Here is an 18,586-nt window from a genome sequence, read left to right on the forward strand (position 1 = left end):
AACCAAATACAAAAGTCTGAAGGTAACTAGCATTATTAATTAATGACAGTATTAAAAAACTGCAAACCATGTACCTTCAAGGTAAATATCATTTCGAACTCGTGTGGACATGAAAAATTGCTATCCCAATCTTGATAATCGATCAAACATAAAAACTTGATCGAATGAATCAATACAATAGCCAAAGGAGGAGGTGCCCACTCTTGACCTTTCCTCTTGTCTTCATAATTTTTTGTGCAGTTTAACCAAAATAAAATGACATCAGCGCCTTGGCATTTTGGTGACACTGTACAAAAAATTGACTAATCTCATGAAAGTGAGGTATGTAACCTATAAGCATTAACAGTGCGAAAATCTGAAGGTAGTAACAAGTTTCATCGTTGGTATACTGGCTGTGCGACAACATTAGAATGCCTTAGCTGAAAAATCTTTAATACGTCCCCAATCAACAGCTAACCCTGAAATAATCCAGAGACATTAAATGGCATTGCTTAAATTTATCGGTGGCATTAGACTGAGTGCGGCATTAGTTAAATGTGGCATCACTTTAGCAGTAGCATTGGTTGACTTTACCGCTGGCGTTATACTAACAGCAAAAAAGTGGCAATAAGAGCATGGGAGACCCATTCGGACAGTGGGCGCACCAGTACGATGTACCTCCATGGACGCATAGAGTGGTGAGGGAGGTATGGTTGCCCACAGCAACAAATATCCAGGCAACATATGTGGATTACGTCCCATTTTTGTTCTCTTTAGCCACCTTTTTCCTATGTGAGGACAACAAACCGATCGACCTGGTCATTCTCTATTGCGTTGTCATGCCTTTCTACCCTTCTTCAACCAAGAGACACGAGACTCGTTCCTTAGCTACTGATTTTCCCCTTTTCAACCTAGATGCGGGTTCGATGCCTGCTCTCTTGGACAGTACAGTCTCCCTTCCTTCCTTATTCAACCCAGACATGGATTAGTCTGCATGAAGTAGGGTTTCCTTTAATAGTGCAAATTAAGGTTTTCGTCTGCATGACCAGCGGAGCAGAGGACAGGAAATTGGGAAGATGGTGGAGTGGAAAAAGATCCACATGCAGCGACAGTGGTGGAGCCAGCTCAAGTTTAGAGCCTGGGCAAGATCTAAGTGCTGCCAAATTAATTTGTTTTTGCCCAAACAAAATTCTACTTCACCAAATTTTCTATACTAGAGCTTCATGGACTTGCACCATGGGAGCCCGGGCAACAGCCCCAGCTCGCCGGGTGCTGTCTCCGCCACTGTGCAGCGACGTGGCAGATGGGGCAATAGAACAAGGGTATGGTTCGAAAAGAGGTAGCATACCTGAGGGTCGGTGGGAAGTGGCTTCGCTCGTGGTCGTCGACCACCGCACGCACTATGGCAGCGAGCTTGGGGACGGAGGCCATCCCGCGCGGGCGCTAGGTCTGAGAGAACGACCTTGTCGTCAGTGCGTGACCTCGTTCGCCGACGACGAGTGCATCAACACTGCACGTCCTTTTCTTCCCCGGCGGATCTGTGACTAGCGGTGAGGAGGGAGAGAGAGGCCGTCTTTTTAGATCTGGAGAGAGGGTGATAGTGTGAGAAGCAAGTGGGCAGCCCTTAGCAAGAAAGCTCTGAAGCTCCAGCCTATATATCTTTTTTATACTACTAGTACTAGAGGTGGGGTAGTGGTAGAGTACTTTATATTTTCTCTGCAAACAGTACCAGTTAGTCGTGCTTCAAAACTGAACGACACGCCATTAAAGAAATAAAGGTCGATAACTAATGCGACACCTCGGGCCAACGCGGCCAGATCGCATTTTGCACAAGAAAGTACACACCATGTTTCGTTGACATGTGGTCTCGTTCCAACATGTCAGTGAGACGATGGCGAGTCCTTTTGTACAATTTCCGAAAGGACGTGTAGGCCGGGGCGCCTCTTTGTGTACTGTGGCAAACTGGCAACCGTCGACCGACTCTTCGCCTTTCCCTCTCGATTTGGAACTGTTGTCGCACGCTCTTCCTCCCTCCTCCATACGTTCAAATACGATCATGGTGACTGTCGTCTACTGAAGATAGCAATTTGTCGAGTTCCCAACCGCTCTTGGAATTACGAGAACTATGAAGTTGTTGCTATCTTCGACAAGCTTGTTGCCGTCCTTACTCATTCCACGGTTCGTCGTCCATGGATATTGCTCAAAAATCAGTTTCGGCACACGGATGAGTACTGTGATGCAATTGAATACGAGGATCTTGTGTTTGCTGCCACCACTCGTGGCACTGTTTTTGCATGGGATCCTCGTAGTTTCGGTACATTTGTCTTCCACCGTAATTATAATTGTTTCATCCACATGTATGCGGGTTAGCAAGTTTCCCTTTACTAATTAACCTTCTTGTTGTGTTTCCAAGGTCCTGTGAACATTCCACCACCTATACTTGAAAAATTTTATAAGCAAGGGGGAGATGACGATGGTGATGATCACGAGCATGAGGAGGAGCAGAACTTATATACTCAGTGGCGCCTGGCAACTAATTCTGATGGATCACCTCTTCTTGTCTGTATACAGTGCACTCAGATTGTTACTACTGAGGAAGCAGGTATTGTCTCCCATGTTCGCCCTCTCCGGACCTATTCCAACACCCGTTGCATGGTATTCGGGATGGATACTAGTGTGCTAGCGCCAACACCTTCTCCCTGGTTCAGTATTGATAGTCTTGGAGAAAACTCGCTCTTCCTTGGACCAAACTATCCAATGATGGTGAAAGGCGATCCAGCTGCTGTTGACACAACGTTACTACCATTTATGAGAAGCAACTGTATCTATACCTCGGACATTTCGGTGGTTCCCTACCCTGGTCCTGATATATGCTGCTTTAGCCTGGATGATCAGTCCTACGTTGCTCTCGATATTGACAATAGCTGGCCCTTCCCAGAGCACCTATGGTTCAAAGCAAGCGTTTCCAACGCCGAGGATTGGTTGAGTTGAAGTTCATTTCATTGCTTGTTATTTGTTGTGTGATGAAAACTTTAGTATTTGCTAGAATGTTTTGTTGGAAATAATCTATAATCCAACATGTATCCTCGTTGTCGTTGTGTGTTGATGACTTGTTGTATGTAATGAATGGTACATTTGCAAATGCATGTCATAGACTCAATTTATGAATGGTTTTCGAGTCACTTCTTGGAGTGTGAGTACCGTAGTAGTATAGCCAGCATCCGGTTAGTATATGAAGTTGCCACATCACATAGAGCCAACCTAATATTGGAGTATGCTAGCCCTCCACCGGCGCGCCGCTTCAAATGGCGGAGGAAGTGAGAGGTCGCGTCACCTTGTGTCCAGATCTGAGATGCCACGTGTACCAGATGAATGACTCCAAGTTCGACCACTGTGATGCTAGGTGCGAGCCAAGGAACACTGTTGGAGAGACCCCCCTAATAATTTTCCTACATTGGTCATTTGATTCATAGGATAGAATGCTATAGGATTTTTTCCTATGTAATCATGTCTTAATTGGCAATCTAGCATCCACTCCAACTTTTGTTTCACTTCCTTTGTTCCTACGAAGAGAGTACTTGCTCTAAATGATGTGCCGCTGCAAGAGCCACCTATATTAATTAACCATGCTCTAAAAAGGTGGACCAACTTTGGCTATAGTAGTACTGTACTAGGTTAGTAGGTGACCTTGCGCTTGGCTCTTCTCCTCTTCCGGAAGTCGAACAATAATGATGGTACTACAGTAATACTTCTAGCAATCTGACACCAAATGAACTGCTGCACGTCCACCGCTTGTAAGCAAAAGTTTCTCCTCGTGCTGCGAGCCACCGCACACGCGCTGGCGAGGGAGAAGGCGTAGTAAGCAAGCTTCTCGTCGTTCTGCAAGTTGACGGGACACATCAAAGTTATTTATTAGTACTCTCTTCAAAAAGGGCTGACCATGTCCATGGCTACCATCCCGTGCTCTGTCATTGAGTACGTGCACTATTCACGTGCCATCGAGGAGAAAAAATATTGCGTAGTACTAGGTGCCATCGAAGTGCACGACTCACTTACACACTGCATATCTCCATTTTCTTGCATGACACGCCACCTTGATGCTAGATGTCCCGCGTGTCATGGAGGCATATAGTATGATTTTGTAAAATGGAGGCATATAGATGTCCCGCGTGTCGGCAACAGGATGAACAAAGCTCATGTCTTAAACGAAAGAGTGGAAGAACATAGATTCCCGACGACCGAGAAGGAGCTACAAACCTCGGGGTGGAGCGTCTGCACTCATAATATTTTATATTATTCAGCGATATAAAATCAACCAAATCTCTCCACGTTCCTATACCATTCTATAGTACTCCCTCCGTCTAGGTGTGTAAGTCACCTTACGAAAACGAAATACTTAATCCCAAAACACTTAGGCACGGTACATTAACTCCCTCCTCGTTTCTTGTTTCATGACGTATCAACCAATAAGAGATGTGGGCCGCGCATGCTTTTAATGACTTGAGACTAACAAAGATGACATGCAGTGGTTATTTCATTGCATGCAATGCTATTAATTAGCAAAAAGACATTAAGTTCTCTCGTTTTCCCCTCCGCCTTGTTCGCGGTGCACAACCTAAGATGACTTATACACCTAGACGGAGGGAGTATGAGAATAACTTTGAACGTAAGCCATTGATTCACTCTATCCAATGGTCATAGTTGGAAAATCCAAACAAAACCAAGCATTGGATCAACTCTTTTTTCGAGATCAACTCTTTTAGCACTTAGATTGTTGCCGCCTGCCCACCTAGCCCACCTATATATCCGCTCACGTGTGATGACCACAGGAGCTATCCACTCAGATTGTATGTTACTCCCTCCGTCTAGGTGTGTAAGTCACCTTACGAAAACGAAATAATCCCAAAACACTTAGGCACGGTACATTAACTCCCTCCTCGTTTCTTGTTTCATGACGTATCAACCAATAAGAGATGTGGGCCGTGCATGCTTTTAATGACTTGAGACTAACAAAGATGACATGCAGTGGTTATTTCATTGCATGCAATGCTATTAATTAGCAAAAAGACATTAAGTTCTCTCGTTTTCCCCTCCGCCTTGGTCGCGGTGCACAACCTAAGATGACTTATACATCTAGACGGAGGGAGTAAAAAAATAAAGGTCGATAACTAATGCGGCACCTCGGGCCAACGCAGCCAGATCGCATTTTGCACGAGAAATTACACACCATGTTTCGTTGACATGTGGTCCCGTTCCAACATGTCAGTGAGACGACGGCGAGTCCTTTTGTACAATTTCCGAAAGGACGTGTAGGCCGGGGCGCCTCTTCATGTACTGTGGCAAACTGGCAACCGTCCACCGACTCTTCACCTTTCCCTCTCGATTTGGAACTGCTGTCGCACGCTCTTCCTCCCTCCTCCATTTGCCTTCACCCTTCCTTCTGCCATTGTTCGATCATCTTCTCCATAGAGGGAACAAGCCGGAAACGACCTCGTTATTCTTGCCCCAATCTGAAAGATGACATGGTGGGGGAACTCATTGATCGGTGCGACGTCATCACCTCGGCTAGCATGGCAGGTTCGTTCAAGAACATTCTCGACTCAACTAATAACATCATTACAAGGAACCCAAGGGTCCAGGAGCGGTTTGATCTCCCCTATCTTCTTCGTCGTGACCCTGCTGACTGGCACGGGGACGGGGGAAGCCTCATCTTGTGCAAGTTGATGCCGCTTGATAATGATACGTATGATGTTAAGATGCCATCGCTTGATGGCAAGGCTTGGGCAGGCGCAAATGGAGATTGGGTTGTTTATATTGGGTACAATTGCGAGTGGGAACCTGTGAATGTGTACACTCGTCAGCGGATTCCACTTCCAAAAATCTCCGAGTGCCCTGAGGTTGAGCACACAGATGATCTACGTACGTTCAAATATGATCATGGTGACTGTCATCTACGGAAGATAGCAATTTCTCGAGTTCCCAACCGCTCTTGGAATTACAAGAACTATCAAGTTGTTGCTATCTTCGACAAGTTTGTTGCCGTCCTTCGTGGTTCGACTGGATGGATATTGCTCAAAAATCAGTTTCTATACACGGATGTGTACTGTGATGCAATTGAATACGAGGGTCTTGTGTTTGCTGCCACCACTCGTGGCACTGTTTTTGCATGGGATCCTCGTAGTTTCGGTACGTTTGTCTTCCACCATAATTGTAATTGTTTCATCCACATGCATGCGAGTTAGCAAGTTTCCCTTCTCTACTAATTAACCTTCTTCTTGTGTTTCCAAGGTCCTGTGAACATTCCACCACCTATACTTGAAAAAATTTATAACCAAGGGGGAGATGACGATGGTGATGATCACGAGCATGAGGACGAGCAGGGCCCATATGCTCACTGGCGGCTGGCAACTAATTCCAATGGATCACCACTTCTTGTCTGTATACAGCCCACTGCTGATGTTACTACTGAGGGAGCAGGTGTTGTCTCCCATGGTCGCACTCTCCGGGCCTATTCCAACACCCGTTGCATGGTATTCGGGATGGATACTAGTGTGCTAGCGCCAACACCTTCTCCCTGGTACAGTATTGATAGTCTTGGAGCAAACTCGCTCTTCCTTGGACAAAACTATCCAATGATGGTGAAAGGCGATCCAGCTGCTGTTGACACAACGTTACTACCATTTATGAGAAGCAACGGTATCTATACGTCGGACATTGCGGTGGTTCCCTACCCTGGTCGTGATATAGTAGGCCGCTTCAGCCTGGATGATCAGTCCTGCGTTGGTCTCGAGATTGACAGTAGCTGGCTCTTCCCAGAGAATCGCTTGTGGTTCAAAGCAAGTGTTTCCAACGCCGAGGATTGGTTGAGTTGAAGTTCATTTCATTGCTTGTTATTTGTTGTGTGATGAAAACTTTAGTATTTATAATGTATCCTCGTTGTCGTTGTGGGTTGATGACCTGTTGTATGTATTAAAATGATATGCCTGTGATAAACTTACTAAATTTATGAATGGCTTTCTAGTCGCTTCTCTGAGTGGGTGCTGCGACGAGGCAAAAAAATATTTTCCGAATACATAATTGTACGTGCATTGCAACAGGTTATCGGATGAGGACAATCAACAATAGTACACTATTTGTACTAGCTTCACATGCTGCACTATCTCTACGTCTACGTACGTAATACAACAAGTTTTAGACTTGAGACCAGCCACCCATCTTCACAAAGAACACTTTTTAACCTAGCACAGACTCCAGGAAATTTCGCCACAGTGTGAGGTGGCCATATGTTATTGTGTTCGCTGTACGTAACCAGCACCACGAATCCTCGATAGGAGTAGTAGGAGTAGTAGGGTGGCATGGGCCAGAACAAGCATTCACGTCCAGGAGTACGGCACACGCCACCAGCACGACTTCCATCTGACACCATATTTCTTGGAGTCCGTGCTACAACAATCTCTTCAACCTCGTCATTTCTCTAACTCAGCCATCGCGCGGCGGGCGAGGTGGGGGTTTGCTGATAGTCGGTTTCCTCAACTGCGGTCCCACTTTAAAGGCCAACTCCAACGCACGACCCCAAATGGACCTCCGTTTTGCCCGGATTCTGTCTGTTTGGGTAGGGCAATGGGGTCGTGTCCGGGCCATTTCTCGGATGCGGTGGCCGTGCGCCGAACGCGCGGACGCATCCCGGCCGCGTACATTTTTCTTTGCGAACACATATCTTTTTTTCATCATTGATTTTTTGGTACATGGAAATACATCACCAAAAAATTGACTAGAAAAACAAGAACCACAAGAATACATTTTCGAAGATATCCAACTTCCATAACTGCTCCTGTAAGTTGGATTAGTGCCTTCTCGATGCATTCATTGTTGATCTGCGGAGGCTCGATCCTGCGTGCTTCTTTCTTCTTCGAGTGTAAAGAAGTAGACGTGTCTAGCCTCTATTCTATCAACAAGTGCACTAGTCTCATCTCTAGCCTCTATGCTAGCTAAAAGTGCTAGAACATCTACTAAATTGCGCTCTATCAATATATCGTTGTACTCTTCTTCGCAATACCAAAACTTGCATCCATTCTACACAATAAAATTTCAAGTTAGCACAACTAGTCTAATCCGAGAGCACAACCAAAGATTTGGTCGAGTTCTTCCTCCTTTTGCCGACACGTGGGACATCCAGCATCCAGGTCGTGTCATGCAAGCAAATAGAGTGGTAGTTGAAGCCACATGATGTGCATCTTGGGTTAAACTGTAAATAGAATCTTACTACTCTTGAGTAACCCCAAAAGCGGCCACCGAAGATCTTTATTGGATTTGTTTTTCATCACCAGCACGTCGAGGTGAAAGATGTGCAGGTTCAGTGGGTCCTCTTGCATTTTCACTGACATGTGGGACCGCATATGAGCAAACAGACGATGGGCTCCGCGCGTCTGCTGGCTAGTGAGAAGAGAGATAGAGGAGGGCTGAGCACGGATTCCAGAAAATTTGTTCTACGTAACCAGCACCTCGATATAGTGGGGTGGCATGGGCCATAACTAGCATTCATGTCTAGCAGTACGGCACACGCCACCCACACGAGTCCCATCTGACACCAATTTTCTTGGAGTCCATGCTACAACCATCTCTTCTCCCTCCTGTTTTCTCAGCCATCGCGCGGTGGGCGGGGTGGGGGTTTGTCGATAGTCGGTTTGCTCAACTGCGGTCCCACTTGTAAGTGAAAATGCAACACAACACGCATTCCCCCTTGAGCGGCGTGCCAGACCAACTGTGTGGGGGTGTGACGCGAACATGGCAGGCATTTCCTTTTGAACTTGTAACTTGTAAAATTTGGTTCTGCTCCATGGCGCGACTGATAGATAGAAATAACGATTTTCCCTAGAGTAATGAGAAGTTTGGTTCTGGCACGGTTCATGCATGGAGTACGTAGGAAAATTATGAAGTTGATGCGAAAGGTAAGATAATTACTAGTAGTACCGTATACTACTACATGGATTTGACGGAAAGATAAATATACATACGGATCCATCAACGACATCATCACGCCCTAGTGCACCGGGTCACCAACCGACGTGTGAGGAGCAGCGGCATTGGCGGCAAGCTCAACGTGCTTCTGAACAATGCCGTCCAAGGTTGCCCTGCGGTCCAAGAAGGCCAGCGTCCTATCGTCCTCCTCTTGCATGTAGTAGTCCTTGTGGACGATTTGCGCGTAGACGTGGGTGATTATGTCGATGGTGTCTTGCTGCGCCAGGCGCTGCGCGGAGAGCGCGACCTCGAGGTGGACATTCTCCGGCGCGACGGTGGGCAGTCGCAGGGCCACCAGTGCGTCGAAGAGGTTGTCACCATAGAGGCCGTTGAGGGTGGCAGGCATCGCAGAGCCTGGGCGCGTGGGCTGGAGGCGTACGTCAAGGTCGTCCGCGAGCTTCTTGACGACGGTGAACTTGTCGAGGAAGCCGACGAGGACCTCGTCGAACAAGGAGACGAAGCTGTCGTCCAAGCGGCCCCTCGCCCTGGCGGCCTCAAGCACTACCTGGAGACGTTCCTCGGTGCCGGGCCGCAGGCCGGCGTCGTGGACCATCTGGCACAGCCGGCTGATGCTCGCGCTCATCGCCTCCATGGGTCTAGCTTCTAGTCAACTGATCTTGCGATTGGAGTGATCACTCTTGCCCTTGGGTGCGTAGGTGCGTAGGATTTCGTAGATTGGACTGGCGGGAGCCTTTATATGAGTGCAGACTGCGTTGAATTCATGTGCGTGTTGGCCATCTACTCCTCGCCCCTCTACTGCACCTGCCTTTGGCTGTATGACAGGTTGGCCAGCCACCCGTTGGACCCACATGTCATACACCCAAAGGCAGGTGCAGTAAGTCAATGAAGCTGCGTCCCCTCCGTGCCCGTGCATGCTTTCAATGACTTGAGACTACCAAACATCACATGCAGTGGTTAGTTCATTGAATGTAATCCTATTAAGTAGCAAAAAGACAATAAGTTATCTCGCCGATAGGAATAAAACAATACACCATGTATTTATTTACAGAGGGAGTAGTACATTTTTTGTGACATGCATTACTAGATATTGCTAGTCAAATACTAAATCTAGATGGACGTGGTAGTACTACTAAATCCAGACGGTGGTGCTAGGACTAATAGTAGTAGTACTACCAATGTAGTAGCAATGTACTACCCATTCGTCAAATTATTACGTGCTGCTCCTCACAGTGAAGTGACAAGACCCTACGCCGGAGATGACACCTGAGTAATAGGCGCCGTGTTCGGCATACCATAGTCAGCCTCACCTTCTGCAGTCGCTATCATCATGGCTGTAGACCTAGCCTGCTTACAACTAGCCGTGTTCGACATAATTTCCCGTGCGTAGATGCCCGTGCATTGCACGGAACACCAAGATTGGGGGGTGGACGACGCAGGCAGCGGCCATCGCGCCAGATTTTTCCATGGCCTTCTAGATGTGGTGGGGAGGAGATAAGGCTGATTGTGAGAGACAAGGAGTTGTTTGTAAATAGGGAACAAGTGCGGGCATCTTTTTGCAAAACTGGAGAAGTTTGGTTTGTATGCATCAGATCTAGATCCGACGGCTATTGGTGAAAGATGGCAGGCACAACATCATCACCAACTCAGGACCTGTTTGATTCGCAGGATTTTGAAAACGCAGGAATAGGACACGTCAATATTACAAGTTTCAAACTGATATTACAAATGTTAGGAGTAATGCTGCACCTACGAAGAGGGAATTACTAGGAAGTTTACGTAAGAACTTTCGTTACTTTAGGTGGATGCAGCATTATCGTACAAACTAAAATCCACCGCCCTGACAAGTCACTAATGGGCAAATAAGTTTTCGAGTCTCTAGCCACTTGATGTTTCAAAAACAAATTCACCTTCTGCGGAGACTTTGTCATTTAGGCTTAGACGCTTGCGGTGATCAGCACGCCATTCATTGTTGCGCCAGAGAACGCCAAACCTCATTACCTTGAGCACACTTGCCTCCCGAACAAAGAACCTGGCCAACTTAATCTCAGATGTGCTGCCTCGGTAGTCGATTAAATCAATTTCTGTAAGATGGAGATTAAGGCATTCGATGAGATTGTTATAGTGCAGCCCATTTTTCACTTTTGGGTCTTTTTTTATCTGCAAAAGAAGAGAACATATTAAAGTAGCATGCTGTATAAGATTGCCGTGTCATCAAGAGGTACCAATATCATTCGCTCATACGATAGGGTTGGCTGGCTAGTGATATTTTTTCACTCTCTCTCTCTCTCTCTCTCTCTCTCTCTTTCTCTTTCCTCTCATTTACCTAGGAGTACGTGAAGAGCTTGGGCATTTGTTGCCTTCCACTATGTGGCCGCTGCCATATTTTGCAAAAGTATGCCACATAATACGCATCGATGTCAAATCAAAAGATTTTGGCACCGCTCTCGTGATGTGAGAGAGTTGGCACCGATGTGCACACAGACCCACATGTATAAACAAATCAATGAAACCAACTACACCAGCCTCTCACTCTCCCAAACAAGTGTTTTTTTATTGCCTCAGTCATCTCTCGCTCCCACGCAAGTGTTTTTTCATTGCGTGAGTTAATTTGGCACCGGAGCAAAGTAGGTGATCCAGATTTGGGCACCAGGTGAGCAATGGAGGGGCATCGATGCCAAATGCATCACAAGTGAATTTGGCACGTGTTTTGGCCTACATAGTGGAGGGCCGTTATAGCCCACTTTTGTACTACCTCTTATTTAGTATAAAATTTTGACCATATATTTATGTAACAAAATGCCAATGCATGTCACTAAAAATTACACCATTTGAAATTATGTTCAAATACGAATCCAACGATATAGTTCTTAGTGACATGCATTAACATTTTGTCAGTTAAATCTATGGTCAAATTTTGATACTACAAAATAGGAAGAGTAAACCAGGACAGAGGTAGTACTTGCTCTTAGGGTAACCATAGAGTTACTGGAGTAGTCTAAGTTACTTTCCACTATGACTAGCCTAGGCTACTATAGTAGTACAACAACAAAACGATGCAGGTGATCACGTGAGAAAAAATACTAAAAACATTTCTTTCGGTGCAGTGTGTAGATGCAGTTTTGAGCACTACACTTGTCATCGTAATTTGGGAAAATTACGAAAAATTTGAGCTACGTTGTGATTACCGTTTCCTAATAGGAAAGAAGTTTCACCTCGATGAGTAGCTTCTCCGTGCACGGAAAGCATGTAAGGAATCCAACAACTTGATCCAGATAGGGGCCGATAGATTTTATTGCCAAGATCTTCACTGTGCGCATAGACTGGGTCAAGCTTGTGGGAATCATTTTCTGGAAGACGGTCGTAAATACATCAAGAAGAAATTTAAAAATGTGAATTTCAAGAAGACGGAGAAGAAGATGAGTGTTGTACCTGAACGATTACGGATCCAATAAAGAGTTCGGATAATTTGGCAGACGAGTGCACCAACGCTATCAATTTCGGTGCGTCAATGACACTGATTTTTGTTGGACCTTCTAGATCCGATACAAGCAATCTCTCAAGGAAAGGCGCATTCTCAATGACCATAACATGGAACAGCTGGAGTGATCTCTTCCCAATTGATGTCTCTTTGCGGGGCCAGCAAGACACATAAATCCATCGGAGATTCGTCGAGGCGATGTGGAGGCTAATGAACCCGTGGATCTACTCAAGACGAAGGTACTCGAGCGCAGTACAGCTGCGAAGCAGGTGCTCCATAGCCTTCTTCGAGATGACAACGTCGAAGAGGTCGAGCTGCTTGAGTTGAGGGAGAAGAAGGGCGGGCGCGGCATTAATCTGGGGAAGATAGCAGGAGCTGAAGCTGGCGCGGCGCAGCGTTGGCGTGAGGCGGAGCGCGGACGGCGGCAGAGAGCGACATCGTCCAGCTCCAAAGCTGAGCTCCTCGAGCTGATCTAGGGCGGGGGATAAGAACCACTCGTCGAACTTGGGTTGGACCTTGCAGTTGGTACTGAACATGCGGATGTCAAGGCGCCTGGCTGGCCCAGGGTGCGATGAAAGGATCTTGGAGACTGCGGCCATGCGTTTGCAATCCCCGTCGCAGAGGCAACTATCGACAGTGAGGTTGAGGGGGACGCGGCGCCAGAGGGGGCACCACCGCCGGGAGAGCAGGGCGGTCCGCACGGCAGATTTGGTGGGGAGGAGGCCGATGATGACGAGCAGCATGTCGTCGGGGAGGCTGCTGATGAAGTCCAGGCTCGCCGGATGCGGTTTTGGCTCGAGCCGCCTCCGCTTGTTGGCTGCCTTGCCGTCCATCTCAACCGGCGGCGACGCCGGTGTACACGTGTGCTGGTGTGTGTTGTATGCTGGGTGTGCGCGAATGCGTCCTTCTGTGCATGCCGCCGCGCAGTGGTGAATTGTGCGCGAGTGCATCCTCCACGCGGAAGAAATGTGTCCTCAATGCGCCCTCAATTTACTAGCGTGCGGGGTGCTACCCCGAGTGGTTTCAACTTTGTTTACTTCACCGCGTGTCAGATGGGCCTCTAGTTTACTTATTTTCACCCACTGCCACATGGGCCAGCACACAAAGATACAGAACACGAGCTGACAAGGCAGCATGTGGACTGGTTGACCGGTCAACTAAACAATATACGGAGCTATACGCTGACACAGTGAGCGTATAATCCGTCGGTATAGAGTGTTCGTGTGAGAGGGGAGGCCCGTGAGAGATAGCAGTGAGAGAGAGAGAGAGAGAAAGAGCTACTCCCTCCGTTCGATAATGTAGTTCCAACATTTTTTTTAAAGTCAAACTTTTGAAACTTTGACCAAGTTTATAAAGAAATTACTTATATCTACAATACCAAAGATAAATGATAGTATGAAGTAAGTACATGTTGTGATGAATCTAATGATCTTTCCAGATGTAAATGTTTTTCTCCACATATACCTGGTCAAACTTTTCTGAGGTTTGACTTTTCAAAACATCCATATGCTTATGGACGTGAGAGAGTCCCTAACTAGAGAGAGAGAGAGAGAGAGTGAAATAGAAAGAGTGAGTGAAAAAATTGTGTGTGCGTGTGTGAAAGAGACATCGACAACACTCGATAAAAGTCGAGAAAAAACGTGTGTGTGTCTTATGCAAACATATCACACATGCATCTTCGACAACGGAAGCAAGGTGAGGAGATAGTGTGTGGTTGTTAACCGAGAGAGCAAGACCCCTAGCACGTGGCCAAGAGGGGTCTGACAAACAAGGGAGAGAGGTTGAGAGAGACGTACGGAGAAAATGCAGACATGGGGAGGAGAGAGTGTATGTTTGTCATAGAGAGATCCCCTGGAGATCGTGATGGGACTACATGGGTGGAAGATCGAGTGAGAAGGTGTGTGCACGATAGAAGATACCCCGAGAGATATCGAGATAGACGTATGGATGGAAGGAGACAATACGTGTGTTCCTGATGGCTAGTGAGAGATAATCATACTTAGGGGGGGGGAGTGCTTGCGCCTATGATGGAGTGAGGGATTATGGATTATGGTACTTATTAGGGGGATGCGTGTCACATAGAGAGAGAACAAGGGCGGAGAGTGTTGGATGGGTCTATATGTATAGCGCGAGCGAGACATGTGTATGTGTGAACCAGGGAGATATAAAGTTTGAGAGAGATTGAGGAGCCCCGATAAGGCTGAGTGGTGCGTCAGATAGCTGAGAGGGGGAAAGAGATATTCCATCCGCTCGATAATGCAGTGCATGTACTTTTTTTAGAAGTCAAACTTTGGAAACTTTGATCAGGTTTACACAAATGTTATTTATATCTTCAATACCAAAGATACATCATACGAAACTACATCTCATGGTGAATCTAATGGTATATGTTTGCCGTTCCAGATGTAATTGTTTTTCTCCACGTACATGGTCAAACTTTGTGATGTTTGACTTTTCAATAAATCAATATGCTATGGATCGAGGAGAGTGCCTAAGTTGAGAGGGATCAAGTGCGTGTGAAGGAGAATGAGTAAGTGTGCAAAAAGAGTATGTGTGTGAAAGAGAAAGTGACAACAAACGATAAATTAGAGAGAGAGTGTGTGTGTTTTTTCATTTCTTAGGCGAACATATCAAGCATGCATCTCCGAGATAGAAAAGTGAGGCGAGGAGATACACGAAGATAGCTAGTGTGTGATTGTTTGCAACGGAGAGAGACACCCCTATAGCACATGTCCAATAGAGGTCTGGCCAACAAGGAACAAAGGTCGAGAGGGACACATGGAGAACATGGACGCATGGGGAGGGCGAGAGGGTGTGTTTGTGATAGAGAGACCCCCTCGAGATCGTGAGGGGACTATATGGGTGGGAGATCGAGGGAGGTGCATGCGCGATAGAAAGATACCCTGAGAGAAATCGAGATAGACCATGCACATGTTTGTGATGGAGACTAAGATTAGCTAGTCATATACATATAGGGGGGACTGCGTGTGCCTACAATTGAGTGAGAGACCATCATACTTGGCTAGCTAGGCATGAGATTGTGTGTGTGTGTGCATGTGAGATGGAGAGAGAACGAGGGAGAGGGATAGAGTTTTAGATGGGCCTATCGAGTGCGAGTGAGATATGCATGTGTATGTGTGACCTAGGTAGATGGAGAGTTTGAGAGAGAGGGGAAGAGCTCCGAGACGACAAAGTGGTGCGTGAGAGAGTTACGGGCAACAAGCCAAGGAATTTGTGTGCGTACGATGAGTGCACCCAAGATATCTAGCTTGGACTAGATAATCATACATAGTGTGCGAGAGAGACCTATAGATGGAGTATATATGCATGCGAACTAGAAAGACCCCCCCACGCACACACACAAAGAGAGAGAGAGATGGAGAGAAAGAGAGAGGACCAACAAGGTTTGTGTGTTGGATGCGTGCGACAGAATTGAAGATTGTCGGCGAGAGAGAGAGAGAGAGAGCAGGAGTCCGGGAGAGGGGGAGGTCGTGTTTTATGCATCACAGACTGATATAAACCATGTTTCGATATAAACTTGCATTCAAATATTTAAATTGGAGAACATGTTGTCTGCAATCCACACATGAATGGATATATGCGTATATCAAACAAGTTCATTAATTTGACTTTCAACATGTTCATGGAGTACTATAATACTGTACAACATGCTATTCGATTGAGGTGTTCAATTTTGGATTTAGTTCACTATTTTGACCTGGTGAACGAGCTATTTCATTGAATCGAGATATTTCATTTTGGGTTTGATTCTCGTTTTTGAGTGGGTCAACTATTTGTCATATAGTAAATCGCTAGCAACGAGCATGTAAAAACACATTACTCCCGAGCATCATCTTTCCATCTAAAAAAGAAGTGGCAAGCTAATATTTCTAAATTTGATTCGAATCGACTTGGTAAGGTAGACGTGGATGCTCATTCTCCCAAATTTTGAACGAACCGTTAAACATCCTCTGCTCGGTGGAATTCGCCCGAGCAAATAAATGGGAGATGCGAAATTACCGTCCTATGTGGGAGACACATTAATTGGCCCGTTGTGCATCGAGGGTAGGTTCGTAACTTCATCCAAGCGCGCCTTCTCCTCGGCCGAAATGACATGTGCCGAATAATTCATAAACCATGGTCGGCAAAACACGCTCTCCTCGCCCGAAATAGCTCGCGCCCACTATTTCAAAACGCGCTCTCCTCGCCCAAAATCGCTCGTGGCCACTATATTTCAAAACACGCCCTCCTCGCCCGAAATCGCTCCCGCCCACTATTTGTGGAGAAGCAAAGTTACTCTACTATCCCCGACCCTCAGTACACAGACCCAAGCCGAGAAGCCTAAAGGCAGGGGTAGAACTGTTACCCCCCCTCACATTTCAGACAAATGCGTCTGCATCCCAATCCCCCCCATTCATACCTCGTGGGCGCGAAATCACCTTCTCCCCGGAAGCTCCCTTCCCCCGAGCCGCGAAACCTCAGCCCCTCCTCCATGGCGCCCCCACCGCACCAATTTCACAGCTGCCCTCCTCCCTAATGCCGGAGACGCTGTCCATTTTCCGTCGTGCACTGGGTCGTCTGCCTCTTACTCCGTGCTGCTGGAGCTGCCTCGACGACTGCCGCGTGAACTGTATCGGAGCCGATAAACCCCCGCCGTTGTTCACGGCACCGGAGCAGCTCCAACTTCGGATCTGTCCAGAGTCCCGGCGCTGCTTCCGCGTAGACGTTGACCGTCACGACATCGCTATTTCCCTGCCGCCGGTGGCCACCGCAACCGCGCCGGCCTCACCGACTCGGCAGCTGGACCTGCCTACTTCACCATGCCGCCAGATAGGTCGCACCCTCATCTCAAATCACTTTATTTAGGCGTCAGTTGTCTGAATTTTTATTCTGGGCCAATCGATTCCCAATGGGAAGCAGCACCCCTCGAGGCGGCGGAGCTCCTAGGCTGCCGGTTGGCTGGTGTCTAACGTAAGGGTGCGGGGCCGCAAGTTCGCCGTGGAAGCAGCGCTTAGATGGCTATCTTAGAGTTGCGTGGGTTCAAGGTACTGCCGCCGCCAGATCTAGATGACGGGGAGTCTTTGTGGATTGGCCTGGGGGCGGCGCAACCACGGCAGTGCGGTGGGGCGGGGAGCGGGGTTTTGGCCGGGGCCACGGACGGCGGAGGCAAGCTGCTCTGCCGTTGGTCGCTGGCTCTTTAGGGAAGATTCCTAACAGTGTCAGCCGGGAGGCACAAGACGGCCATCAAGCCATCCGGCGTAGATCGGACAGTACCAAAATAAAATAAAATCGTGTGACCCCAATTTAGTCTCAGTCAACAGACGTGTGACCACTCTCGTACCTTGCCGTTGATCTCTTAGTGTATTTCTTTAGATAAAAGAGATGTGTCATTCTTAACATTATGTGTTATCTACATCTTCAGCCACACCGTCTTCCGACTCACCGCAGCTGCTCCAACAAGGGAAGCATACACCAGAAGGGAGCTATAGTCCCCACTCAACAGTTCCCTGCATCGAATGTGCATGCCCGACATGGACAACCACAGCAACTGCAGGGCCATCGACAAGTGCTCACTCCTATGGATGGCGGCCAGGTAGGTTGTACCCTCATCTTAATTGTGTGCAACATTTATGGCTTTGTTATTCATCTAAGCATGGAAAATAGATTATCACATTTCACTGTATATTCATGCTGATCTCTTACGGGTCTTGTTCAGGAGTTAACGCTGTTCCATAGTTCAGCTAAGATACTTGTTCTTTAGGTAACGCTGTTCCATAGTTATCATCCATCAACCAATGCTATCCCACAGGCTGGTGATTATAGTATTGTACCACTTCTAGTATTACCTATGTTGTTCTTTAATACTTTTGTGTGCCATCTAGTTTATCTCGAGTACAAACGATACATATTCTATAGCTTTCACCCGTGTTCTCCCTTTAGTTTTTGAGACTTGTTGCTGCTAGTTAACCCCAGTCCTACTATTTATGTCGTCTCCTACAGGCACTCATTACATAAATCTAACTACTAGTTGTCTTCCATGCATGTCAGATATAATTGCACACACTGATATATCCACAAGAACCTCACGGAGCAATGTAAAGGCCAATAAACTTGATGTCAATGATACCCAATATGATGGAACATGTAAAG

The sequence above is a fragment of the Triticum aestivum genome, chromosome 2D, assembly GCF_018294505.1.
Source record: "Triticum aestivum cultivar Chinese Spring chromosome 2D, IWGSC CS RefSeq v2.1, whole genome shotgun sequence".
Classification (NCBI taxonomy): Eukaryota; Viridiplantae; Streptophyta; class Magnoliopsida; order Poales; family Poaceae; genus Triticum; species Triticum aestivum.